We start from the raw sequence: 10390 nt of genomic DNA, 5'->3' as shown, positions 1-10390 counted from the left end.
TAAATACTTCATTGGTTATTGTGATACAGTTGCATTGTTTGTTGTATCCAGGTGTGGAAATTTCCAGGTTATGTAATCAGAGGTTAATTGGAGAGGTTGATTAGGTTAAATTTCTTTTCCCTCTAAGTTAGTAATTTACATCAATTGTGGTTGGTTTTTTTTCCCCCATTTTAGAAATGTATTTATTTATTTAAGAAACTGGGTCTCACTCTGTCGCTCAGGCAGGAATGCAGTGGTGTGATCATAGCTCACTGCAGCCTCGAACTCCTGGGCTCAGGAAATCCGTGAATTGCATTTGAGTCAGATTTCTGTGTCCTTGGCTAGGAACCGAGGGCACTATAGCCAGTTCAGTCTATTTGCCTCCTATTTAGTTATTTTAACACTCCCCAGAGGGCCTGGTTTTCCCCTGCATTCTCCATGTGTATGGGGAGCAGGATCTCAAGTCATGGACCCTGCTCCCCCGGCCTTACTCTTCTAGGGCTGCAGTAAAATCCTTAATTACCGTTTCCTTCCCTACATTCCCAAAGGCCAACTTCCCCTCTCCAATACATAACATTATCAACTATTTGTCCTTTTTTGTACAATGTTTTATTTATCTGTTGTTCTTTATTTATTTGTCCCTTGTCTGTCTCAAACAGATGCAGTATTTTATTATGTATCCTTTTTTTCACAGAGCAGTGGATAACTCTTTTTAAAATATTTGGGTTCTGTTTCTGAATACTGCTTGTGAACATTTCAGATAACAGGAAAGCAGAGAATAACAACTTGACACTGCTGTAAAAATCTTTGTGCCTCTGCTTCTATCAGTCCTAGGCACACACGCCTTTATCAGAATGTCTTTGGGTTGAGGTTCCCCTTTGGAAACTTTACAGGGTGATGTGTCCTCGGCCCACTCTATCTTTTCCTGATCCTGGATTTTAGAACTGCCTGCGGCTGCCCCAAGTTGCCCACAGCTGCTGAATCTCTTGGAGGGTCTAGTGAATATCAGCCTTGGGTCATTCTTCCCAGAGGACAGCTTTGATGGGGTGGGGATGAGGGATCAGCTGGATTTCCTGGGGCTGGGAGGAGTCTCCTGGTATAACCTTCATCTAAATAGCTAACTCCGCCTGTAACCCTAACACTCTGGGAGGCTGAGGAAGGAGAATTCCTTGAGCCCAGGAGTTTGAGGTTGCTGTGAGCTAGGCTAACGCCACGGCACTCTAGCCCGGGCAATAGAGTAAAACTCTGTCTCAACAAAAAAGAAAAACAAACAAACAAACAAACAAATGTACCATTATTGTTAAGCTGGAAAGGGTTTTTTTATGTGGTTTCTTTGCCTCAGTCTGTTGCAAACATGCTACTGTCTGAAGTTGTTGGTCGCCCAATTTACTCAGCCATTGCATCGATTACAGGGCTTGGGTTCTTTCAACTTTACTTTTGATCTTTTTGACAATGTGATTATTGTTTTTGTCCCCAAGTGAAAATGCAATATAAATGTTTTACAGGGCTGAACATACCTGTAATCCCAGTACTTTGGGAAGCAGGTGGATCACTTGAACCCAGGAGTTTGAGACCAGCCTGGGCAATACAGTGAGACTCTATCTCTAATACCAATTTTAAAAATTAGCCAGGCATAGCGGTATGCACCTGTAGTCCTAGCTATTTAGAGGATCGTTTGAGGCTCACCTCTTTTCTCAGCGGTGCCCCAGACACGGCTTTTGTTCATAAGTTCCTATTAAAAAAAAATTTTTTTTTTTTTTTAAACTGTCACTCTCTTTCTTTGGGCTCTCAGCTTCCTCAGACTTTACTGCCCACCGCAGAACATCTTCTAATCCTGATTCCCTCTCAGAGATGCCACCTCCCATTACCATGATACTGGGGATCAGAATTTCAATGTATGAAGTTTGGGGCCAGGGAGACTTTCAGTTCATAACACTCCCTAGAACACCAGGATGTTCTGCGCAGCATCTTGGCTCGTCTTAGTCATTTGTCTTCTATTTCGTTATTAGAATTTGTGTTTTAAAATTTCAGTGACAAAGAAACCTGGTTTTGAATTTCATGGAATATATTAAAACATTTGATCTATTTCAAAGAGGTTACATCATGGTGATACGCAGTCACCTTTCTAAGGACCTATGATGTCTTTCCATTTATATCATGTAACATCGATGTCTTCCAATGTATAATTTTTGCATTATAATCATTTTTTATCCTTCATTAGACTTTTTTGGATTTCAAGAAAATTAATAGAAAGTGGTTTTAACATACTATGTTATTGTCTAAAAAATTATATTCAAATGAGTTTTTGCTAGTAATTAAAAATATACTGAGCTTTATTTGTGTATACAGTTTGCATTCTAGAAACTTACTAAACATATAACATATGCAGAAAATACATAAAAAGTTGTACACAGTGAACCTAAATATTGATGGTGCCAGTATTTTGAATTGTACATTAATTTCCTTTTCTTAGTTTTACAACCTGTATATGCATAACTGTGTCTCATATTTTGCTTTTGGATGTTTTTATGCAAGTGATATACTGTACGTCAGCAGTCCCCAACCTTTTTGGCACCAGGGACTGGTTTCATGGAAGACAATTTTTCTACTGGGTGGGGAGGGGAGGTGGAGCTCAGGCAGTGATGCCAGCGATAGGAAACAATGACGCCAGCCTTGGGAGCAGTGAAGCTTTGCTTGCTTGTCCATTGCTCACCTCCTGCTGTTTGCACCTCCATCCCCCGCCCTGTTCCTTAAGTTTCATGGAAGACAATTTTTCCATGGACAGGGGTTGGAAACTGCAGCTGTATTGGATATTATATGTCAGGTTTCCTTTTTACTCAGTAATGCCTCTTCCATGGAATGGTAGTTTGTTCACTTTTTTAAATCTTGCAGACCGTATTATTTAGAGCAGCAGTTGTTTGACAGAAAAATTGAGCAGAGAATCCAAAGAGTTCCACGTTTTTCCTTCCTGGCTCATAGTTTCCCCTATTTTTAACATCAAGACTGTATGTAGGGTATGTTAACAATTGATAAAGCAATATATAACATTTGATGATGATGAGAATTGATGAACCAATTCATTATTACTAACTAAAGTCCGTATTTTACCTTAGGGTTCCCTCTTTGTGATCTGTGGTTTTATGGGTTTTGACAAATCCATGTGTCATGTAGCCACCATCATGATCTTTTTTTCCTAAGTTCATGTCAGATGGGCAGTATGCCAATCATAACAAAGTCTGAGGGAGGTGCATTTCACACATGTGCGTGAAGACCCAGTCATGACGCTGATTATGAACTACAAAAAGATGGCACCATCACAGCCTTATACAGAAGAATTTCACTGCCCTAAAATCCCCCTGGGCCCCATCTAATCATCACTCTTTCCTCCCTCTTCAATGTTTTGAAAAAGTTTGAGGAGGATTGGTGTTAATTTTTCTTTAAATGTTTGGTGGCATATTTCACCAGTTAAAATATTTCATCCTGTGATTTCAGTTGTTGGGGGTTTTTTATTATGTAATCAATCTCCTTATTGTAGTTCTTTTCAGATTTTCTGCTTCTTCATGACTTTGAGAGGAAAAGAGCAGGAGAAAGCAGAGATTCCCTCCATCTGTGCAGAATCCAGACAGACAGCTCATTGCCAAGGCCACCCGCCTCTGGAGGCTGCAGGGGGGACAGGCTGTGGCTCCTTCTGGGGAGGTGACAGCTACCTTGCGGGTCACCCCACAGAGCAGGGCTTGAGGGTCCTGACTCAACTGCTGGCCTCCTATCCCCATGGTTTAGGAGGTGAGTGCCGGTGACAAGTGGAGCCGCCACCGCCGCCTGCTGACGCCCGCCTTCCGCTTTGAAATCCTAAAGCCCTACGTGAAGATTTTCAACAAGAGTGCCCACATCATGCATGTGAGTTCCTGGAACCCAGGGTCACAGCTGGAGCTTTGGGAAAATGGAAGTGACCTGTGCTAGATGTGGACTAAAAACATACAGAATTAAATGCAAATAATCCAGGACCTCCAGGCTCTGAATACAGAGGCGTGAAAAAACAAATCTTTGCGATCGTGGTGCTTATATTTTTGTGAAAAAAAGAGGTGGTGAATGAATGGTATCACTTTGGCATTTAGGATGAAGATTAAAGAAAAGCACAGGATGGAGATTAAAGGAAAGAGTAATAAACGATGACATGTGAGATAATAAGAAAGCTAGTGTGTGTGTGTGTGTGTGTGTGTGTCTTCTCTACGGAGGGTAGGGGCGTCAGTGAAGATAGCATCACCGATCATTCTGTTTCCACATCTAATACGTCTTCAACACTTTTCAGGAACTGGCCAAGTGTGGACGTAGACATTAGGGAGCAATATCACCAGTCCTGAGTTTTGGGGATTAGCAGTCATGATTCCCCTAAAGGTAAACATACAGGTGTAGTTCATCTTCATTTTTGCATCGGGTAGAAGTTTTAGTGCATGTAATATGTCACCTTCAGTTTGGACATGCAATCCTAGGACTTGAGACTTCTCATTACTTTGGGCCACAGGTGTTTGTGGTGTATCTGTTCAATGTCATTCAAGATTTCAAACTGCCTTTGATATTTGGTAGTGTCATTTTGCTGGTGTACGGAGTGAGTGATGCAATACGTTCACCATTTAAAATGGAGTTTTTCCTAGTTTGAGGAAGGACTGGTCATCTGCACGGTGCTGGCCCATCATGGTGTTTTCCTACGAGCAGAGTGGTGTCTGTGCAAGTCCGCTGTGATGTCCGGGTTGAAATACCAAAGGAGCTATGATGCTCAGGGCAGTGATCCAAGGCATAGTTGGGGTGAGCTGCAGACAGAGCTTATCGCTGGAGTAATAGCGTAATTTAGTGAAAAGGGGGGTATATTTGACGTCTGCACGGTGGGGAATTTTTAATGTCTTTCTGTAAGAGGAATGGCTGGAAACACTGTGTTCCAGTGACCCACAAATCCCCAGGATCCACTTTCTATTCGCAGGTACCATTTCCATACGCTTAGACTTCAGCACAGGTCGTGGAAGGTGGGGAGTAACAGCTTAGCGTGTTATCAAAGAACAGAGGAAATCCAGTCGTTGTCCCTTTTTTAGTTCTAATTTCTCTTCCCATTTTAGAGATTATGCAATTTCGTGGTTGTTAGTATCTCATTTGATCCTTTCTCCATTTCCCCAAAATCATTCCTTCCATTTTAGAGGGAGCACAGGGCCTTACCCAAACTCGTACACCTCGTAACAATGGAGTCTCTCGTGTGATGGCCGAATGTGTCACCACGTGTCCTGGGCTCTGTCCAAGGATCAGACTCAGAAGAATACTGCCAGTTTCATGTCATTAGGCACTTTTGCAAATGTGGCATCAAATCTGATAAGAGGGACTCATAAGGCAAATGGTGTTTTATTTGTATAATTTCTAGCGAAGGCAAAGGGATGGGGAAGTAACCCCCCATCAGTGGTTAAAGGTTTAGGATTCAGTAACAAGCTCCCATGTGCTCACCATCAAATTGGTATTGATTGATCAACACTTATGTGCACATATGGTAGCAACATTCTTAGGGTGTCAGGCAGGTGGCGGGGAGGGATGGGCATATTCACACCTCATGGGTGTGGTGCGCACCATTGGGGGATGGGCACACTTGTAGCTCTGGCTTGGGCGGGGCAAAGGCAATATATGTAACCTAAACATTTGTACCCCTGTAATATGCTGAAATAAAAACACGGGCGATGCGTGTCTCCTCTCCACCTGATTGTTTTCCGACTTGGTGATGGTGTAACTATACACCTATGAAAATTCACAGCTACACTTAAAACTGTAAACGTGTATATAACAGGTCCTTAAATAATGTCATTTTGCTCAATGTTTCATTATAACAATGAGGAAAAAAATGGATTCCGGGCCGGGTCTGCCGCTGGTGTGGACTTTGCCTGTCGTTTCCGTGTCTGCGTCGGTTTTCTTCGTGTGCTCCGGTTTCCAGTTTCCACCGCGTCTCAGAGATGTGCGTGTTAGGTTAAACTGCCATGTTTACATTGTCTCAGGGGGCAGCGAGTGTCCCCTCTGTGTAACAAACAAAATGAAATGTATTTCTATATTGCCTACTCCACGTGGAAGAGGGACTTTTATTTCTTACAATTAAATTTTATATACTTAGTGAGATTTTAATATCACTATCTCGATTGGCATTAGGGACTTACTGAGTAATATCCTAATTTAGTGGAAAATGAGGTATACTTGACATCATCAAAGTGGGAAAATTTTAATGGCTTTCTGTTAATATAAGAGTAGCCAGAAGCATTGTGTTTCATGATGTGAGTTATGATATTACGGTTATATATGAAAAACACCTCAATTTTTGAGATATGAGAACTGCCTCATTTTTATATATGCATGTTTTATATTTGCAGTTTTCATGAACCAAGGTCACAAAAGAAGAAGGGGGAAATCCCACTTAAGACAAACGAACCGAAGTTGAAACTGAATTTTTATTTATTTAGTTATTTATTTGTTTTTTATTTTTTTTATTGGCACAGATTCAAGCAGCAGAAACCGAATTTTTTTAAGGGAAAAACCTGTGGTTTCATTCCTTCACTACCAAGTTAACACCCAGTTCATTTAGAATAACACAACATTTTATTTAAAAGGAATTAGTAATTAACATAAGTTATCATATTCTTTCATCTCATATACTGTCTGTCTTCCTGAGTTTCTAGAAACATTTTGAATCTTTTAAACACTGTATTTGTAAAACTATGGTCAAGCGTGACACAAGGCCAGGCTCACGCCTGTAATCCTAGCACTTTGGGAGGCCAAACTGGGAGGACTGGAGTTTGAGAACAAAGAGCCTGAGCAAGAGCAAGACCCACTCTCTACGAAAAAATTTTTAAAAAAGGGAAAGAAAGAAAGAAAAATTAGCCAGGTATGGTGGTGTGCATCTGTAGTCCCAGCTACTCGGGAGGCTGAGGCAGGAGGATCACTTAAACCCAGGAGTTTGAGGTTGCAGTGAGCTATAATGATGCCCCTGCACTCTACTCAGGATGACAGAGCAAGACTCTGTCTTTAAAAAGAAAAAAAAAAAGTCAGGGAAGTAAGACCCTCCCGTGGTGTGTAATTAGGGAGTGTACACCAGGTTTCTTGGGTCAGATCTTTGTAATTCTGAAATATAAAGATAGTCCTCAATGATGAAGAGGGTGTTAACATTGCAGAAACTGTGTGCATAGATGACATCATGAAAATATGTGACGGGCTTACTGAAGGACCGGAGCAGCGTGCACTCATACTTCCGTGTGAATAAGCACAAGGAAGTGATTGCTTGTCAGTAGAGTCAGGGTGATGGTGACGCCAGACAACCACAGCTTGTCCACATGTGCGGCTGAGACAGAGACACCTTTGCTTTCTTATGATTCAACGTACAAACTTTGTTTCACACACAAAATCACTTAAAATAATGTATAAAATTACTTTCCAGCTAAGTGTATAAGGTGTACATGGAGCCCATATGAATTTTGTGTTTAGACTCGGGCCCCGTGTCCAAGTTATGTGTATGCAAATATCCCAAAATCCCCCCGCCCAAAAAATGATCTGAAACTTGAAACACTTCTTCTGTTCCCAGGATTTCAGATAAGGGATACTTAGCCTGTACTTGTCTACAAAGTACCGGAAGTTCTTGAATGTTCTAGCCAGAGTAATTAGGCAAGAAAACGAAAAGGCATACAAACTGGACAAGAAGGAATACAAATATCCATGTTCACATATGGATTTTTTTGTTTGTTTTTTTTTTTTTTTTTTGAGACAGAGTCTTGCTCTGTCGCGTGGGCTAGAGTGCCGTGGCGTCATCCTAGCTCAAACTCCTGGGCTCAAGCAATCCTTCTGCCTCAGTCTCCTGAGTAGCTGGGACTACCAGCAGGTGCCACCATGCCCGGCTGATTTTTCTACATTTAATAGAGATGGGGTCTCGCTCTTGCTCAGGCTGTTCTTGAACTCCTAAGCTCTAACGATCCACCAGCCTCCTGACTTTTGTTTTCAGGGGAGTGCCTCTACTAAGAACTTACGAGGGTTAAAAAAATTATATTTTGTCCCCTTTGCTTTCTACATGTGTGTGGTTTTTTTATTTAATTTTTTACTTTTTAAATTCATGGACTTTATTAAAGAATTTTTAGGTTTATAGAAAAATTGATCAGAAATAGTGGAGAGTTTCTACATATCCCTTCCTCCATGCATTTTTCCCTACTATATATTTATTGCATGTGTTACAATTGGTGAGCCAGTATTGATACATCATTATTAATCATTAAAGTCCATAGTTAGAGTTCATTCTTTGTGTGCTTCATTCTATGGATTTTGACAAATAAATACGTGTCCAGCATTACTGGGTCATACAGAATAGTTTCATGTGCATGTATTTTTAATGTGCCCAAATGGAATGATGCTAGAGACCTAGTTCATTTTGTTTTTTATTTTCATAATCCTCGATATTAAGGATTCATTTACCCTGCTAAGTGTCCATATAAATCTTGCCCGAGGCGCCCTTGTTTGTATTTAGTTATGATTCATCATCAAAGCAACTGAAATTATTACATTGATGATATCATGGAGAAAGACAAAGGATATGTGAGAATTGCTATAGCCTGTGCCGCTAGGTGAGGCTGGCTTATTTGGTCAGATAAAATACAGGGCCAGACACATCAGTTAAATTCTTGGGTATAACTGGAGCTAGGGACACAAGAGACGTTCCATAGGCAGCATGAGGTAAGTTACTGTCTTTGCTAAACCCCACCAACAGGAAAGAAGCGCGGTGCCTTATGAGGCCATTTGCATTTGGAAGGACACATACTTCCCCTGAGTGCTTTGTTAGCTGTTAGGCATCGAGTGACCAGAAATAAGTGTGAATTTATTTAATGTGAAAGATAATTGTTTGGTGAATTCTCTGCAGTTAATGGAAAGCTGGAGAAATAGAATACTATCCTCAAAATCATTCATTTGATTGGAATGAGCACCAATGTAGTCACTGTGATATTTTTCCTTGCCAGTATTGAAAACATTTATTTTTTTTATTTTCTTATTTTTTGAGACAGAGTCTCACTCTGTTGCGCAGGCTAGAGTCAGTGCTGTGGCGTCAGCCTAGCTCACAGCAACCTCAGACTCCTGAACTCAAGGGATCCTCCTGTCTCAGCCTCCCAAGTAGCTGGGACTACAGGCATGCACCACCATGCCCGGCTAATTTTTTCTATATATATTTTTAGCTGTCCATATAATTTCTTTCTATTTTTAATAGAGATGGGGTCTCGCTCTTGCTCAGGCTGGTCTCGAACTCCTGAGCTCAAACGATCCGCCCACCTCGGCCTCCCAGAGTGCTGGGATTACAGGCGTGAGCCACCACGCCCGGCCCAGTATTGGAAACATTTAATTTGGAAAAGCTAAGAATACAGCTCCATGAAAAGAGAGTGTGAGAGGGCCAGAGAACGTGCATTTGTATAGAATCTCACCGTTCTCCATATTTATTCAGACAACCTGTGGCAGCAGATGTAACGGCTCCTTCTCCAGTGGGCTACCATGAGGATATTGAACACAGAAATACCCTTTGCTCTCTCTATGAAATTGACAGATGCAGGAAGTCAAGTTGGTAGAAGTTTCCATTCTTTCTACAGGTTATGTCAAAGTGCACAGTAGCAGAGTTGGTGACAATCATTGTTTCCTATTGCATTTTCCCACAAGCCTACAAAACCAAGCCGCCTTCTATTCCCCAAGCTCTGTGGATTGCTCCTAGTTAATAAATAGGTCAATAATTTCCACTTTTTATTACCACGCCACCATTTTCAGAAAAATTGCTGAATATTGATGGGTAAGACCTCTTTCTATTTTCTTCAGTAAAAAATAAAAAATCTTTCTTACGTTGTTTGAGCTGCTTTGGTGGGAAATTGGAAATGGCAGGTCATATACATCCTGGCTTAGCACAACAATCTGTCATTGTGTTATTGTCATAGCTAACATGGTGCTTAAAAAATTATTTGGTTCTGTTGTAAATCCATGGGTCTTTTGTGGTTGTTGCTGTTCCCGACTGCTAAAGTGTGATTAACATATTGCCCTTTCATAATCATCTGATTTTATGTATTTTGGCAAGTATTTTAAGTTCATTATATTTATATAGATATGTACATATATATATATATAGAGAGAGAGAGATGTATATCCCATTCTCTTAATCTTTTACTTTCTCTTTAGGCAAATAAAAATGTCTAAAACTATATCATTTTAAAATGCAAAATACAGAAAATATTTCTGCAAGACCATTTATTCATCTTAATTTTAAAATCTTTAACATACACATAGTTGTTAGTTGTATATGGATTGAATTTGTGTGTTCTTGTGAATACTTGACATAATTAGCCTATTCTCAGAGATTTCACATCAGCCATTAATAAGTCAGGAA

The 10390-nt window shown here is 40.6% G+C and overlaps 1 non-coding gene across 1 annotated transcript; it reads right to left on the bottom strand.

The window, feature by feature from the left end:
- Positions 1-3181: 3181 nt before the first annotated feature.
- Positions 3182-3286, bottom strand: LOC138380284 (small nucleolar RNA U13). Its single transcript, XR_011232686.1, has one exon. It is a non-coding gene; the product is annotated as a small nucleolar RNA U13 (small nucleolar RNA).
- Between the last annotated feature and the right edge of the window lie 7104 nt (positions 3287-10390).

The sequence above is a fragment of the Eulemur rufifrons genome, unplaced genomic scaffold, assembly GCF_041146395.1.
Source record: "Eulemur rufifrons isolate Redbay unplaced genomic scaffold, OSU_ERuf_1 scaffold_346, whole genome shotgun sequence".
Lineage (NCBI taxonomy): Eukaryota > Metazoa > Chordata > Mammalia > Primates > Lemuridae > Eulemur > Eulemur rufifrons.
Note: the sequence above shows the minus strand (reverse complement) of the source record. Positions and strands in the feature narration are given on the sequence as shown.